The sequence below is a fragment of the Accipiter gentilis genome, chromosome 7 (genome assembly GCF_929443795.1).
Source record: "Accipiter gentilis chromosome 7, bAccGen1.1, whole genome shotgun sequence".
In the NCBI taxonomy this organism is placed as follows: domain Eukaryota; kingdom Metazoa; phylum Chordata; class Aves; order Accipitriformes; family Accipitridae; genus Astur; species Astur gentilis.
The window spans coordinates 6,636,733-6,654,493 of NC_064886.1; the positions used below are offsets into that span (position 1 = coordinate 6,636,733).

The 17,761-nt window shown below is 42.4% G+C and overlaps 1 protein-coding gene across 1 annotated transcript in view; it reads right to left on the bottom strand.

The window, feature by feature from the left end:
- HIC2 (HIC ZBTB transcriptional repressor 2) overlaps positions 1 to 17,761 on the bottom strand; it is a 74,650-nt gene that overhangs the window by 26,670 nt on the left and 30,219 nt on the right. Inside the window, exon 2 of the mRNA XM_049805653.1 lies at positions 6,702 to 6,771. The gene's annotated coding sequence lies outside the window, so the exon portion shown is untranslated. The remainder of the gene's footprint in view (positions 1 to 6,701; positions 6,772 to 17,761) is intronic.

Genomic DNA, 17,761 nt, shown 5'->3' on the forward strand with positions numbered 1-17,761 from the left:
GGTTAACGGTGACTCATAATTGCCACTGACAGAACACACCTCAGTTACATTTTGAGCAAGACTTGCTGCACTTCAGCCAATCTTACAGCAATCTTAACCAGGAGAGGCGCATCATGCATGTAGCTACTGTTTTCTGAATGGTGGAGTATCCTGTTCAAGCTCATCCATGACCACAGGTTAAGCACCCAGTAATCTGGCTGATATGATTACAACAGGAAAAGTAGTAGTATATTAGACACAGTGCCCTGGTCCTACGTCATGCTGGACAACTCTCATATATGTAGCTTGGATGTTGATAGACTCTCCCTGGATAATTTAGCAGTTGTGGCTAGATAGCAAACATGCAAAATGAATTGTTCCATTCTTACAGGTTTTTGAAAAAACAAAGTCTGGATGTGTTGAAGGGATAAAGCCAGTAAAACCTCTTTGCTCCTTGCTATAAACATCAGTTTGCTGATGTGGGGGGAGAACCGAGCAGGGGGAGTAAAAATACACATCCCTTCTTTAAAAGGAAGATGACTTGGTACCTCAGAAATAGTTTAGTAAGAACACTATTTCCCTTACCTAATAAAGTTCCTTGTCCAGTATTAAAGCAAAGTAATCTTTCAGTAGCATTTCAGCCACCTCAAAGGGCAATTTAAAAAATAATGTAGGGTTTTGATGTTTAAACAAGCTTTTCCAGCAATTACTTGTTAATAGCATCCAGAGGCTCCAAGAAGCAGGACCCATCATCCCAAGCAATTTATAGTAGCAATACATAGAGTGAGGCAGGGGATTCGAAGGGAAGGAAAACGCTAGGGGCAGCGAGAGGGGGGAGGGTTAAAAATGACAAGTAAGATTGCCAAGTATATCCAACATCTAAAAACTAGAATAAAAGCCAATGCCATGCAGCAAAGCTCTCTGGAAATACAAACTGATAAAAAAATCAAAACAAAGAGTCATTACTTCCTTGTTTGCCCAATCAGATCAGACCTGTGCTTTAGAGAGCTCCAAACTTTTGCTACTCCTTTGGCAGCCCCGTGCCCTTGAGTATTCAGGTGTGCCAGGCAATGACAGCTGCCAGGTACAAACTCATTTGCCCCAGGGCTGCCTGGCATGTGAGCTCAGAAGGGCTCTGTGAGCTGGAAGAGAAATCTCCCAAGAAAAGAAAGAAACTCTCACAGAAAAGCCTCTCGTAGCCCTCCTCCAAAGAGCTGAGCTGCATTGTTTGTAAGGTGCGTTACTCATGCTCGTGCTGCAGTCCGTGCTCCTCCTCAGGGCAGGGGAATGCCACGCTGCAGCGAGCTCACTTGCTCCCAAGTTCACGTGGAAGCATTCCAAGCTACTCAGCTTCTGACAGCTCTCCAACTGCTCTTCCACGCTGTATTGCTTTACATTACATTGCTTTCCCTGCCAGGAGGCACTGCTGTATTACAGTACAATCATCTAGCAAAATGTAAAACTGATTTTTTCACCTCCCAAATACCAACTGACTGTTGCCACTGCAGTCACAACTATAAGACCTGTTCCGTATTAGACTTTCCTGGTTTTGTGTATATACAAGAGATTTTAATATCTTCCCTCCTCTTCAGCCTCCTTCCCAACTTGCTGCTTCTTGCCTCCCTGTCATGCTCCCCAGTCCTTTCTGTGGAGGGCAGCCATCCTCAGCTTCCAGCCCAAGGTAGCACGACTATTAGAGTTAAAATGCCTAAGCCAGCTCATTAGGTACATTATCAGGCAACCCAACTAACTATAGCACTAAACACAGAAAGTAAGAAAAATAACTAGAAACATTGTAGTGACTCACAGTTTCATTAACAAGCTCAGCTTTTTGTTAAGTCAGAATTTTAATAAAGAAAGCAGGCTACAGAGGCATTTTATAAATACACACATTTTTAAGGTATTAGGAGGCAGTTGGCTCCTAACTCTCTTCATTTCAGTGTGCTTTATGTTACTTGTGGGCTGCAAGGCAAAACTGGTTCCCTGCACTGCAGTGTAGCTAGTTTCTTTTCTAGTTTTGTACTATAAACATAGCCATATTATAAGAGCAAAAGTCTAGCTGTCTGTTCTTCAGGAGTAGCCAGAATAGCCCTCCTCTCTCCCCCCCCTCCCCCCTCCAAAAAAAAAAAGCAGCAGGGGCAGTGGGGGAGGAAAAGCAGTGAAACAGAGTACAGGCAGCCTTCCCTTCTTATACCCTGTGCCATTGTTAAAGATCTCCTGATCCAGAGGTTGCATCCAGGCCATCACTTTTAATAAGAACTTATCCGTCCTTCATCGATTTTTCAATCTGTTTAGACTTCTTCTATCCATAACACCCTTTGGCAATGAGTTTCACATGGTAACTGCTGCTTGACAGAGTGCCTCCTCTTGAATCAATTTAGTTAACACAAGAACCGTGAAGAATCACTCCCTACTCCCCTTTCCCACCCCATTCATTACAGTATGAAACATTTGCAATTTCTATAATAAGTCATCTCTTCTCTATGGCAAGAGAAATTACTTCGACTGACTTGAGACCCATCTTTGATGGTCTTCTCTGGACCTTCCACTACCTTATCAGAACTGCATAGTGTTTAAGATACTGGCACACCATGAATTTATGTAGCAGCACACTGATGGTTTCTGTTTGGTTTACCAGGTTGGGTAAACATCCAGAGTTTGCTGATTCTTCAGGGAGTCCAGCACTTCCTCGCAGTTGGCCATCAGTCTCTCTGCAAGACCTTTTTGGGGACTCCCATCAGATAGTGCTCTTAAGTAGTCTGCTGAGGTGACAGGCGACAATTTTTTTTCATCTCACAGCAACTGCTGCCACAGATCTCTCAATTTTTTTTTTACCCAATTCAAGCCAGTCAAACTCACAGCTTTCAAACCCTGCCATTTCCGCCCCCTCTCAAAGTCTTCCCAAAAGCATGGCAATTTGCAGCCACTCACAGCTACTTTCTTTCACCTGTACGCCCAGCGAGAAGTCCCACAAGCCAGAGAAGCAGAAAGTACATGGTTCTCCCCAATAAGCAGGGGCAAGCATTGTTGCATTAAAATCTATACTGAGCAACCAAGGGAACTTTCTTAAGCTTATCCCAGCGAATATCCCAGTCTTAAGAAATTTCCCAGGTGTCCCCATATAATGAGTGACTGTCCTGAAGGATCAATCAGACTTGGCACTGTGATGCACAATTCACTACCCTGCCTCATGAACCCATGCTAATCCCAAGAGATGTGCTTCACCAAATATAGCTGCTCCCTATAATTGCTTGGCTTATCTGCCTTCTTTTAGCTGAACTACCATGGTTCCAAAAGCCCTTAAAATTAATGATAGATATGATAAATTAAAACCCATCTAACCTGTATAGTGCTATGTGTATCACTTGTTCACAACAGCACTGTCAGTCACAGTGCTCAGCTGCAGTTTCTGTATGCTTCTTAGTAGCATACAGAAATACTTAATACTGCCAAATTAGTGAATGCTGGGAAAAACATCAGAGCAGTTTGTTTGACCCCAATTTCAGAATTTCTGGGAGACAGTTGTAACACGCCATGAGAAAGATAACACAAAACAAAGTTATGAGCTGAAACACTGCATCTCAGCATACCTGACCAGAAAACTGAGCAGGTAATTTGAGCAAACACAGACTCCTGTGAACATGTGGTTAACAAAAGTAGCTCAAGACAGCTTAACAAAATAATAGCACAGACACATTTTACTTCCGTAGTTACAAATCTCTGAATTGGAATGAGCAAACTATAGAAATAACAAGCTCTGTACATCAACAAAACTCTAGTACTACCCACGAGCATAAGATAGCATGCAAAAGCTAGGCGAATAATGTAAGCCAGTTCAGCATATTGAAATCTAAACCTTCCTTCTGGATGTCTCATTTTCTGAACATTTTGCATACAGTGCCTGCAAAAATAACACTGGGTGTGTTACGTGCTGGGGAGAAGAGTCCCTTTTCTTCCGTTTCCTAAGGAAACTAATGTGGGATAGAACATTACTTTTACTCAATAGGATGAGAAATTCCACCAAATCCCTTGCTGGAGTTCTGACATAAAGGCGATTCAGAAAGTCAGCCAGAGACCTGCCCACACCCATCACCATTATTTTCCAAGACTGGAATGAGAAAAAGTTGCATTTAAGTTTTGCACTCAGCCTCAAATGTTAGTCACCTCAAATTTCTCTTTTGAAATATACACACAATATATACACACACATATATAAATCGCTTCTGGTGTTTCTTCTGAAATCTCTACTCTGACTGTTCTTGAAGTGCTGAATCTAATAGATGGCTTCCCCATTTAATTTATCCCCATATTATAAAATGCTGCCATCCAACGAGGGATCAGAACCAGCTAGGAGCTTAAATACGGAAAACACAACAGCCTGCTCACAATGAGCAGAAAAAGTTATCATTGTAAAGCAGTTCACAAAAAGTGTCTTAAACACTATTACAAGAAAGTGGCAGTCTTTTCAGAGCTACATCAAGCAGCAAAAAGAGTTTGAGTTACAGGGCTACGTCACTTGCTGCTGTCCGGGAAGATGTGCACAAATGTCTGAGGCAGCAGTTAGTATCTCACTGGACTCCTGTCCAGGCCTTGAGCTGCAAAAAGTCAGCATGTACTATTTGCTCACATTCCCTTTCTTTGGTAACCAATTGAGAACATGTTAGTTAGCTTTAGCATGAGCCAAGAAAATGCATTTCTTCTTAGTCTAAAAACTCTAGCTCCAGCTCAACTGGTTTCAGAGAAGATTTAGCTGAGAAGAATGAGGATGCCCTCCTTGAGATAGATGTTCTGGCTTCTTTTGTGCATAAGTCTCCCAGCAGGACTTGACAATGGATACTGTTATTGCAGAAAATGCATTTAAGCTCAGTTCTATTAATATGGTCCTCATCCAGTTGAGACTAGAGGATCTCTGTTCACCTGGTATCTTCCTCATTTATCCTGCCATTGCTCCAGAAGCAGAACTATTACTGGCGAGGAAAAGTTACCCATAGTAAGAGAATGGGTTCTTCTTCTAAGCCACAGAAAGTCGACAATGGGTGAATTTACTTTGCAATTTGAGAAGAGTACTTCTTATCATCTAGGACATTTGCATAAAACGGCTTCCTCAGCTCTTGGTTTAATGAATAAAGGAATCAAATCTTTCAATAAGTATTGCAAATAACTGCAAAGATTTGCCAGCTGAAACAGCTATACATGGCTCTCTCTCCATACCCACCGTCTACAAGTAAACATTTCTCAAGAGATCATCTGGGAGAGCTGGAAGTGGGTGGAGCTCAATGCCTAGCCAAGTTGACTGTTCAAGGAAAAATTTGGACAACATAATGCTGAAAGTCTTGGAGATACTTTGCAGTGGCTTCGCTGTGTTCAGTTTTTCCTCAAGCAGATGTTCTTAAGATTTTCTAACATGCTGGTAATTTTCCTGCTGTATCAAATTTCTTGATACCTACTTGGGAGAAAACTTGGTTGATACATTAACATTTGCATGGCATATTTCTTTGTGCTGTGAGAAAAGTCAAGTGAAGAGGTGAAGAAACTTGCCCGAAAGTCAGAAGGGCAGCTGCAGAACTGAGGGGGGACCCCCATCCTCACTCCCTTAACTCCTTGTCATTTTGCTGCTAAAGAAAAGCACAGCCAACAGGCAGTTAGATGAATGACAAACCTGCACAGCTATCTGGCTTCAACCACTTGAGCTAAAGCTGCTTCTTACAGTCAGTAGCAGAATCATATCCATCTCCTCTCAGGGGCAAGCCCTGAGAGCCACCTAGCAGGCATACACTGGTGATACGTTATACCCCCTGATCTATCCATGGGGTTAGGCAGAAAGTAGTATCCAAGGTACCTATCATGGCAACATCTAAATGCAAGTATCAGAGCACTTTACAGACAAAAAGGTCTTTCCCCCAGGCTGTTTAAAATTTGCATGTTCCTGTGTAGCACTGAAGATAGCAGCAATGGTGATTCATTAAGATAATGATTTAAGTAGGAGGCTTAAGAAAGTCAGGGTGGATTAACATCCAAAGGGCTACAGTTGGAGCTTCTCCACTCCAGGCTGCCACCTTGCCTTTTAAGGGAAGAGAGGAATTCCAAAAGTCAGGAGAACTATCAATTAACAGCAACTATATCACAACTACAATGCATTAAAGCACAAGAGCACCATCTCTACTCCAGCCCATCCTCCTTGGCAAGGTCAAGCACAAAATTTTATGCTGCAGGAAAATTTCATGGCAGTATAAATTATTGGCTTTTCCTTTATTTGATTAGTTTGTTAGTGTAGGCTCTCCTCAAAAAAAGATTGTGTAAAATTTCTTTTAAACTAATTTTCTCTCCATCTTAAAAACAATACAAGTTTTTCTCTGACGAATTGTCTTTTCCCATTATGAAATAATCAGATGGATTTGATAAATTGATTGCTCCCCACATAATAATGTAAATATACACATTGGAAAAAAGCACACAAGTCCTTTCCACACCCCAATATTTAATCAAATTGTGATCAGTTACAAGTTGAAACATGCATTCTGTCCGTAACATGAAGTAAATGCTCAGACAGTAACAGGCAGATCATACTTCATCCCTGCTAAGAGAAAGGCCTTTGTACAGTGATTTTGATATAATACTTTCAGTTGCCTTCTAGAGAGATGCACAGGCAACCAATTTTGCTATTCTTCTGCTCACTCACAGTAGTTGCAATAGGGCATCCCAGTGTATATTGCCCCACTCACCGCTAGCTGTGCTTGGTCTGAACGTCTTCTAGGCACTCTATCCCATGCTGATTCAGTACAGAATAGCTTCCTAGAATGCAATTATAGAAAGAGTAAGGGTTTGTCTTAAAAAGGGATTATTCCAGAACAGCTATTCCTTATTAACTATTCCCAATCCCCTCTTCATTAGGATGATGAAGTTAATTGGGAATAGCTCTTCTGCTCAGATTTGTAACTTACCTTGGTCTGAATCAATGACCCTGTTTAGATGAGCCCTTAGTACAGCATCATACAATCATAGCAATGGCTTCACCAATAAAAACAGACTCATAATTGCAATGAAAGTAGAGCTACTGCGTGGACACATCTCAGCTGAGTTTGTTGTAAGTTGGGCAGATAACAGGATCAAGAAATACATAAAAAAATAGTTGTTCCTATAATGTTAGATCTCATCAGTACTGCATGTGACATTTTGTACTTTACAATTTTCTGGATCTGCTTTGTTCAAACTTGGTTTATTCCTTAGATATATGGAGACCTTAACAGCAGGGAAATTTTGAGTTCTGTACCTTCTTTGTTTATTAAGTTCTTAGCTTGCAAGATTTCTCATCCAAAAAGGGCTGAGAAAGTACCTGGCACATCTTGGATGCTTATTGAATACATTAAATAAATCAAACGTTTTATGATAAAATTCCACTCCCCCACACCAAACAGATGTAGGTGCAAGTCAAAGAGGCTTGAAAAATTGCACTAAAATTGATTTTGCTCCAGTTTTCCCCAAAGGAAAAAACTTGTGTGTGGGTTGAGACAAAAACACGGAAAATTTCAGCTATCATGAACAACTGAAAAGAGAAATGGAGGAAAGACAGAAGCCAAAACTGAACTTCACATTTGCAGTACGTAATTTATATTCTCTACAGTGTTCTGTATTACAGGCTTTCCTGGACTTACACGTTCAGTGAAAGTCTTTTCCTTGGGCTCATCACACTTCTAGAAAAAAATGCCAGATAGCTTAATGCTGGAGTCTCCTAGCCTACTCAGGGGAAACCATAGACCATAGAGAAGGTTCTTTGGTTGATTTCAGATTCTGAGAGGCTAGAAAAGATAGGACCCAACATAGCTGAGGATGTCTGTCACAAAACTGGGGGAAGAGTTACTTGTAGACACTTGTCAAGTCCTGCAGCACAAAAATCTGAGAAAAATCTTGAATACCTACAACTTAAAATATATGCAAAGCCATCTCATGTTGCACGTGTTACTGGAAGGGAACAGAAACAAAACAGACTCTGTTAAGGTTGCTTCTAGACTGTTAGAGTATGACTTGATTTGGTATGCCTGACTGTTAAACTACACCATCCGCATCACTTTCCGCACCTGAGGTCTGTGCCCAGGAAGTTGGGTTCTGGTGAGGGGCATAGGGCAGAAAGTTTCAGTGGTCACAGTTCAGTCATTTCCAAGGATGATTCTGGCATCTTAAAGGAGCTTTCTGACAAAGACAGCACAGATTCAGGGCAGCATTCAACTGCCAGACCCGCATGACCATTTCTTGTGTCCCTGCAACTCCTTATTCATACCACACCTCCCACATTCACACTGACAAAGCTGGTCCATCCTGTACATGGAGTGAATCAGGGATCCCGTGTCAAAAAATAGCAGGTGATCCAGCCTGCCATTACTTGATCACAATATCTGCGTAACTAGCAGTCTTCCTTTGCATATAGGCAATCTTAGTCCATGTATGTAATATTTTATAAGCAACTTTTATGGGTTCTTTTCCCCATAGGAAAGAAAATTGAGAGACATGATAGAAAGGGGAAAGGGCAATTATAAATATATGCAAGTCAAATCGGGGGGGGGAGGGGGGGAAAGGGGGGAAAAAAAAAAAAAAGAAACTGAAACCACTTCCAGTCTCTCTCTCCAGCAAATTCCACACTCTCATGGTCTCTGGCAGCACTTCACAGTAACCTCAAAAGATGTTCACCTGCTCCCACAGCACTAAGAAACAAACAGTGAAGCAGGAACAAAGAAGCTCCCACCTAGGATGACCAACGTAATCCCCTGACAGCACATCACAAAGGAAAAACCTTATCATTAAAGCAGAAGAAAAACAAACACACAGGCGCACACACACAGCTCTACTGCTGTGCACTATTAGCATCCTCCCCATTTTCTATACGCATCTAATATCAGGAGATTTATATTCAGGCCAAAAGCTCATGCTGGCAGGAGAGGAAAGTACTTTGGAGAAAAGAGGGGAAGGGGAAAAAAAAAGCCTACAGTTTCTTGGCTTGTGATCAGGAGGCTGGATGCATTCTGTGGAACTAGGCCAAAGCGTTAGTTATTATATTCAAGAGAACATCTGAATCCCAGCTCAAGGGAGCCGAGTTTGCGGCTCTCATTTATGCTGTATATCAATTGAATATCAAACCACATTTTCCGCCTTCTGAATAATAAAGCTTAATAGTTTGGGACTCCCATATGGTCTATTGTTAAAATATTTCCAAACACTGGCTGCTGTTTTATTTCTGAAGGAAAGATTTCTCTTTCCTCTTCAAGCTTTACTTGTTTAAAAGATGCTTGTAGTAAAAACTAAATATATTAATCTTTTAAATATTTCCAGAGTTTTAAGAAGGGCTGAAAAAATGAGGGGACAAGGAAACACAAATACATTTTGAAATTGGCTTTTTTTTTCTTTTTTTTTTTTTTAATGTCACATGCAAATGTTTGTTCCAGGCAGAAGCAGCTGGTGCCACCAGGCTCTGCCGTTCAGAACAGGGGGTGCAGAAGCTTTCAGAAACCATGAGCTGCTCTAACAAAGGAGGACCACACAGACTCAAACCATTCACAAAAGGACCCAGGCCGATTATTTGACTATTACTTACAAGGAAGCTTGGCCAGTAACATAGGCAATAAATACTGGAGAAACCTGTTCTGTGCATAACCCGGGTTTGTCTTTTCACAAGTCCTGCTCTCTAATTAGCTACTCATTCCTGGAGGGCATTGCTGATGGATGGAGTGTATCAGTTTGGTTTTTGTTTTTTTTAAAGTTAAGAAAGTTGTTAAATAATAAAAGCATCAGTATGAAAACCACTCTGCAGTGTGTTAGGAACAGTCACTAGCGCTCCTTCCCAGTCACACCAGAAAAGGGTATATTCCTGTTCTTCGTACTGTGCAGAAAAAGACTTAGCGGCAGAGAGATTCTCTAACTTGCAAGGGCTGCAACGCCCTGCTCAGAGCCTGCATGAGAACTGAGAAACGCTCATCTTTTGGTCCTGCGTTCACCCCCCATTCAATTAGCATGGAAAGACTCAACTGCTCAATGAGCAGAAGTGAAACCACGCAGCACTGCCTGGTTGTGCACTGGTGTGAACCTCCAGCTCCACCTCACCCAGCTCTTGCCCTCTCTATGAAATGCTTCAAGCTCGCTCTGACAGGCGCTCCCGGTGCAGCACCAGCTTGCATGTCTGCCGGTCAGTCAGCAAAGCAGAAGGTGCTGAGCTAGGCATGGCCAACAGCAAAACACAGCACAAAAATGTAGCAGTTCCTACGGCCCAGGGAGCCGCGTGGAAACTTCTGCTCTCTCCTCCTTATTCTTCTGTTCTAGCCTTCATTGCTGCTTCTCATTCCCATCTCCTACTTCCCTCCTTCTGCCTGTGTGTTCCCCTCCCCTTCATCACCTATCTGCCCCCCATCACCTGCTGTCCTCCAGTGTACAGGTCTTCAGAGTCACCTGTCCTAACCCTGAAACTGGTTGCTCATACTCATCAGCTGCTTCCTCACCAGAAAGGAAGAAATTCCAGTATTTCAACATTCGCTTTCATCCCAATTCAGGGAGAAAAACTGAAATTAGAGACTCTTTGTAAAACGGAAGTTCACAAGTTTAAAAAAAAAAAAAAGAAAAAAAAGAGAAACCTATTTGTGAACACCAGTGCACTTTCTGTCATTTGAAATGGAATATTTTTACATTACTGAAACCAAAGTTGGTTCATTTTGGTTTGGTGACCTGACCCGAGAAATTTTGTTCTGAGTCAGTACACTATTGAACTGCTTTTATTCCCACAATGCTGCATTGACTCAGACACTGCAGTTTGGCAGCCTGATAACCCTGGTCTCACTTCTGGGGCAGTTCCCGTAGCACACACTGAGGTGTCTCGTGGCACAGCACGGTCTCCAGGAGAGCTGTAACACCATATGGGAAGGCCGAGGCCCTTGGAGTCCAGCAGAAGAGGATGGGTGCATCAGACAACAGCTCTCTGAGCAGCTGAGGACTACCTGGAATCCAACACTGTTTTGAACCAATTCTGAGTGAAGCCTTTCAGACCAGTTAAAGAAAAGCAAAGCAAAGAGCTATTCCCGTCCAGGTAGTATAGACAGGTCAATGCAAAATCTCTGGTAAAAAGCTAGTTTATTAATTTTACAGGTGATCAGCAATCTAGAATTGGGCTTTTCTGGAAAAAAAATGTTTCTATTTTAAAAAAAGTGTATTTTTCGCTGAAAAAGCCACTCCAAAGAAAAACTCAAATCAGTCTCCTACTGACCCAGTAGCATTCTTACAAACTGTCTTAAAAATAATACAGTGAACGAAGCTCACTCTTAAAGAAATTTCTCCAGCAGGGAACTTAATTATAGCAATATCAGCTGCCCTTTGCCTCCTACACAGCTCCTGTTGTGACCCAAGGACTGTAGGATTGAGTTCATCAACCGAGTATAACAACTAGTTTAGAGAGAGCCTGACAAGTATTGAACTAGAGGTTTTGCAACAGATGTCTGAATGGTCGATCCCTTGCTGCTTCTAGCCGAGGCATGGACACGGCTTCTGTGATAGCTGGGTAGAAACAAGTGCTGGTGGAGTTGCTGAAGGCTCCGAGTTCTGCCCCAAACATTAGGGGTGCCACCAACTCATGCTCAACAAACAGCTCTTAAAACAAATAGAGAGGACTCAGTGGGAGGATTAGTATGTATTCAGAGAGCTGTTTTAGTAGTTTTCCTGTAGACTCTATAATGCTTCTCTTGTAATGTGTGTTCTTACCCCTAGGTCTGTATATCTGAGAGAAGGTAGAGTGCAAGTGCATGTATGGTTTTGATTTACTTTAGAAAAAAAGGAAAAGGAGAGACACTTAGCCTGTAGTTTCAGTGTTGGAAACTGCAATAAACCTCTCTTTTTAAACCCCATAACCTTGTGACTGTTTTATAGTTATAAGGAATCATAACCAGAGAAAGATTTAGCCTAACAGTGATCTGCCCTCAAAGACATTAATCTGTCACATCTAATAGAAGGGGAATAAGGAGACAAACCTTTCTGCTAAGTAATTCAAACAGATGGCATATGGCTTTGGTGGGAACTTACTGTAAGTTGCCCCTGTAACAAGGGTAAATTTGACAATGCTGCACATCTAAAGACACTGTTTACGAGTCAGTGTGAAAAATATCTCTGCATGATTTCCTTGCGTTTTAAAACCTGAATTCTCTATGATCATATCTCACCGCTTTTGTGGTTGACACATCCAACCAGCTTCCCTCCCACTTTTTCACCCCCTTTATGCCAGTAAGATTGAGTCTTTCTTTTGTTTGCAATTTTTTCCTCTTCTCAAGGTAATTCTTTACTTTTGAGGGATCAGCAGAAGATAATCATGTGTATCGTGCCAACATGTTAAAGCACAGTTTTCTATCAATATTTCAAATATAATTTTGATGGTCTGGGCTTCTAGTAGCTTCTTTCTTACCCCATAAAGCACACAAAAGTCTTCAGGTTAGTTTCTCTTTTCTTTCCTTCTCCATGCCTTATATGGGAAATGAAGGGTTTATTTTCTCTCCATCTCTCTTCTTCCCCCAAACCCCAATCCCCAGCTTCTCTTTTCTAGTTTTATCATGAGTTCTCTCCCTCCTTTTTTCATCCACTGTGTTTCTCCAAACTCACAGTAAACAGCATTTCTGGATCGCCTTGCTCTGGGCTCCTTCCTCTCCTCCAGAGGAGCAATAAATGGCTCCTGGGACACTTTACTCTGTTCCCTCTCTTGTAAAAAAGGCAAAGCTTACTCAACTCTCTTTTCCTCAGGTCTGCCACTCAGCCCACTAACCTATCCCCATTTTCCACCCACACTGAACAAGCCATAAGGTTTCCAAACTTGTCTGGAGAGCTTAATCCTAAATTCAGGTCATTGTCCTATAAGGGACCAGGCATGAAACCAATACCAATGCTTAAGAGATGTCATGATATCTCAAAGCAGGTGAAAACCATTGTTGTCGGATTCCTAGCATGCAACAAGACTGATAGGGAGCAATGAAGGGTATGGGGCAGCAAGAGACCAAATTCACATGCAGTGGCAGTCCAGGAGAGTATACTGAATTCAGAGGAGCAGTAAACTTAGACACTGGTTTTCCAGACCAGTCAGGGGAGGATTGGTATTAGAGGACCTGAGAATAATCCCCAGATTACCCTTCAACACACTTACAGGGAGCAAATGTCACTTTGCATGGTGAAGCATGCCAGCCAGGGAGCATGCTTTATGTTTCATGTTAATGAGTATTAGCATGGAACCCAACTTCCTTCCCCTCCCTATTTTTGATATAATTAAGGACTAGAATGAGCATTTTGTTTCAGTCTACAACAGCAACAGACCACAGCACTGCAGAATAACAGGAAAAGGAGAGAATGAAGGAAAAAGAATCCAGGTGGTAGACACTTACTGCTCTGGCCACTGCACGAAATGAAGGCTTGAGTGCACATTTTTGCCTGATTGCATAGCTGTCTCTGCTACCCATCTAATCTGCTTAGAAAACTGGTTTTGAAGGATATGGTTCAGACATACCACTCACATGGAGGGGGGGGTGATGAGGGGGGGAAAAAAAAGTGCTGCAGCTGCAAAAGATAAAATAGAGACAACTAATTTTCTCAGAGGTTGCAACACAACCTCTCCCCCTCCTCCACATGCAGTCACTGCACTGGCAGGATAAGCTGGAGATTCTCCAGCGTAAGCAAGAAGGCACAATGAGGTGTGCAGGCCCTTCTCCACCCCGATACCCACAGCCCTTGGGGGTACCACAGAAAACAGAGGCTGACAGCCCAGCCACTCAAAAGGAGGTGGTGACATTCCTCCGCCTGCTCATTTCAATTGCGTTACCATTTTTCAGAGGGGGACGTGAGAAACGCACATTGCTAGATGTTAAGCCGAGACAATAATGAGCGTAAGGGAGTTGCAGACTCCTGTTGTACCAATTGGTGGCTGGGTTCTGAACTCTCATTGTGTGATCCGATTTCTCCTGTCATCCAAGCCATTTTGCAAACTCCGAGCATACGTTCATTTAAGCCATGTGTCCTGAAATCTAAACAGCTGAAGGGGACGGGAGGGGTAGGGAGAGAGGAGAACCACTGGATTTCTGGTGACAGTGTCTAAAATACACATTTGCACAAGGAAGTCTCACTTTAGATAGTCACTTAGCAAAACAACTACAGCTGCTGACAGGCAAGAGGTACAGTTTCAAGTGACAATCAGACATAAAATAGGCCAAATAAATTACTGCAGTCTAAAGGGAGTGGGAGTGTGTGCTCCCACAAATGTAACAGAGATAACAAATGGATTACCAGTGGGTGACCCAATGTCAAGATTAGCAGACCCAGTTCTCATTTCAGTTACACCGTAGCAATGACATTACCTAAGATCTAGCAGAAGTGAAACTGAAATCAGAGTCCGACCCAGGATGTCAGGGAGGCAGCTGCTTTAGTTTTTTTAATGCCTAGAATTTCAACCCAGTTTGCTTTGTTTCAGGAGTCTAAGCTGTCTTTGGCAGAAGGGCAAGCAGCCTTTGCCAGCTGCCACGTGATCTGCAATGATGTTTTCTAAATGGAATTGTTTGGGGTTTTTTTTTTGAGGTGGGGATGGGGGAGAGGAGGTAGGGGTTGCTTGTGATGAAGGCAGGCAGCATGAGAAGTATATTGGCTTTTTTGTCCCTTTCCTCAAAGGTATTTTTTGCCTTTATTTCCATTCCCTGCCCATATATACACTTACCCTCTTCTCTGTGCTCTCCTACACGTAGACCCATCTGTTCTTTGAAAGTATCAAGCATGCCAGTTCTGGTGTTTGTGGGGTCTTTAAGGAGACATTGTGTGAGTGCCTACTCCCTGACTGAAGTAAAATAGAAGGGTTTTTAATACGTATACAAGTAATTTTTAAGCTTTCCAAGTATTAATTGCTTACGGAAATTAAACATCTGCTAACAATAAACTCCCCATACAAATGAGAAGATAGTTTCTGTCTGACTAAAATTCTTTCCCTTGTTAATTGCTAAGAATACCATTTTCTTGTCTTTTACTATGGCAATTTCATTAGTTCCCCAATTATCAAAATATTGCAGTCCTTTCATGACAGAAAGGAAAAGATCCAATTGCCATCTCCAACTCAACTTTCAGGGTCCTGCAAAACCAAGTGAGAAACTGGCAATTATGACTAGCCACAAAAAGTCCTCAGAGCAGAGACTGACTATGTGGGGTGCAGAGTCCACCTGCACACCTTCTCTCCCCACATCACCCACAGTCCCCCAGGAGTCTGCTGAATTTTCACAAATATTATACTACAGGCTACATCTGACTGTGGCAACTAGGTACTGCAAGTGCAAAGAGGAGCTGAAATGCTGATAATGCAAGAATGCTTAGAATAGCTGATGCCAGGGGGAGAGAAGGGGGCCACCAGCTGAATTTGCATCACACAAGGAGATAAGTCAGTTGGGTAAAAGCCCCCATATGGCTGCTTGGGAACATAGAGCTGAAAGGGCTTTCACTGCTTGGAGAACTGCAGATCTCCTCCAGCTTCTCATCTCACTCCGTGCAACTTGGTGCAGAAGCATAAAGAAAAAAATTCCAAAACCCCACAGTATTATATTATACAGGAAAAGCAACTAGTCTTTTGCATGAATATGTTTTCTGCATTCAAGAACCTCAAAGCACTTAGCTACAGTACTTGCCCTCTTTCCACTTAAGGGATGAAAGGCCAGGCCTCGCTCGCTCAAGGTCAAACAGCAAGTCCAGCAGCAAAAGATGACTAGGACTCAGTTACATCCAAATCCCATTCAGTCGTTCTACCCATTAGATTGAAGAGACGTTAAACACCCTCATGGCATCAACAATGACTAATGACCTCCCAGGTCAGCCTGTGATAGAGAACTGGGAACTCACACATATCCTTCCTCTGCCTCCCACTCCTCTGTTCCCACTCCAATATTGTTCCAAAGCCCACGTGATGAGATTTTCCTAATCAGCAATTAAATAGTTAATGCTTACATTACAGCAGATGGAACAGGAGTTGCTGCAGGGAAGGTATGCAGAGGGAAGGAGGAGAAAGGAGACAGCAAGGAGGAAAAAGCAGGCAGAGAAACAATCCTGAAGGAAAGCAGTTTTCCCACTAAAAGGACTGATTAGTTGACAATGTAACCCTTAAGACTTTGTCTAGACTAGGATAAAATGCTGTATCATTGAAGGCGTTTGAGAGGCATAGTGTAGGTAAGGCTCACAGCCTTTGAGCATGTGGCAGCCAAGGTGAGAGACTAATTAGGACATGTTCACTAACACGTCTTAATGTTCCACTTTAAAATCCTTGCCCAAGAACTCAAGCCTATGCAAAACAAAGGTCTCTGATGTTGTCCTAATGATTATAACAACAAAGCTATGACACAGTGCAAAGAAATCAGAATTTCGAGGAATCGCTAAAGTCTCACATCCAGCATTTTTCATATGCTCATTGAATGCCTATGAACATTTGCATCTTAAAATATTCACAGCATTTTACTGGACAAACTGCTATGACATTTTTCCTCTAACAATTTAATCAAAGCTCCAAATGCCAATAGAAAAAGAGACCACAGGCTAACAGCCTACACTCTTGTGAAACTTCTCCTTTTGCTGCATTATTTGGAGATTTTTTTTTTTTTTTTTTTGCAGATTTGGGAACGAGGGGGTGGAGGAAAAGAAGAGAGGACTAAGAAAAGTGTGCCGAGGGCCTTAGCAACACCATCATTTTGATAATCCATTACCAGATTTGTAATTAAAATCAAGTCCCACCTCACTAGGGCAGCCAGATGCACCCACAGAGAACTTGTTCAGAGAGTTGTTACAATAAATACCAGGAGAATTACGAATGTTGCAGCTTCTTCTTAACCCTTCCAGCAGTATTTCAGGAACCTCCTGTCAGTTTGAAAGACTGATCATTTTTCTCTCAGCTTGTTGCAGGCTCTAGGTGTGCCCCTAACCAAATAGGCTTACCACTTAAAAGCTTAATTGCACCTGTGGCTTAAACCTTATCCCAGACAGCACTTGGGAGCATTTGGATTTGGGCGTTTCAGGTGTGGGACTGGGGCCTCCACTCACGAACAGAGCTAGGCAAGTCAGAATAGGAGCCCCTGGTAAAAGCAGACCCTGTACGCCAGGGAGAAAGGGATGGGGAAAAAAGAAGTGTTTTTTCCATTTTGATCACATTTAACTGTATTTACATTTCCACAGTTGGGTTTGAGTAATGTCCACCTCCTTGTTTGTGACTGAGGGCAGGTTTCACAGTCTCAGATTTCTTTTCCACAACAAAAAGATCAAAGTTTGAGCCACTTGTGCAACTTAGGTGTTTACAGTGAACTGGTCTAATCACATGGCAAGACCTCCCTCCCGTTATCAGTCTCACACCGAGCCAAGCTCCTTCATTCCATATGCACCAGGAAGGACTGAGAGGGCAGAGCCCACGTCTGGCATGGATTATAACCCACCATCCCTTCTGTCTACTCTTACACAGGAACTAAAATACAGTGTGCTAGGGAAGGGCTTAACATGTTCAAGTACAGATGCGTTCAGGGTCTTTTCTGCAGGGCTGACAAGCTGTTTCCAGGTTGTCTTTTTAAAGAGGCTTTCTAAAAAGCAAGCAAACGCTCTGTGAAGAACCACAATGAAAGAGCAGGTTCCCTTCACTCACCTTCTCAGTATTGCCTAGGTAGTACAGGCCCATAGTGCATCTTATTGCCAAAGGAAACCTGTGCTGCCTTTTTAGAAGTTATTAGTGAAGGCAAGGTAAAGAAATATGGCACAACAGGAGTCCATGCAGGCAAGC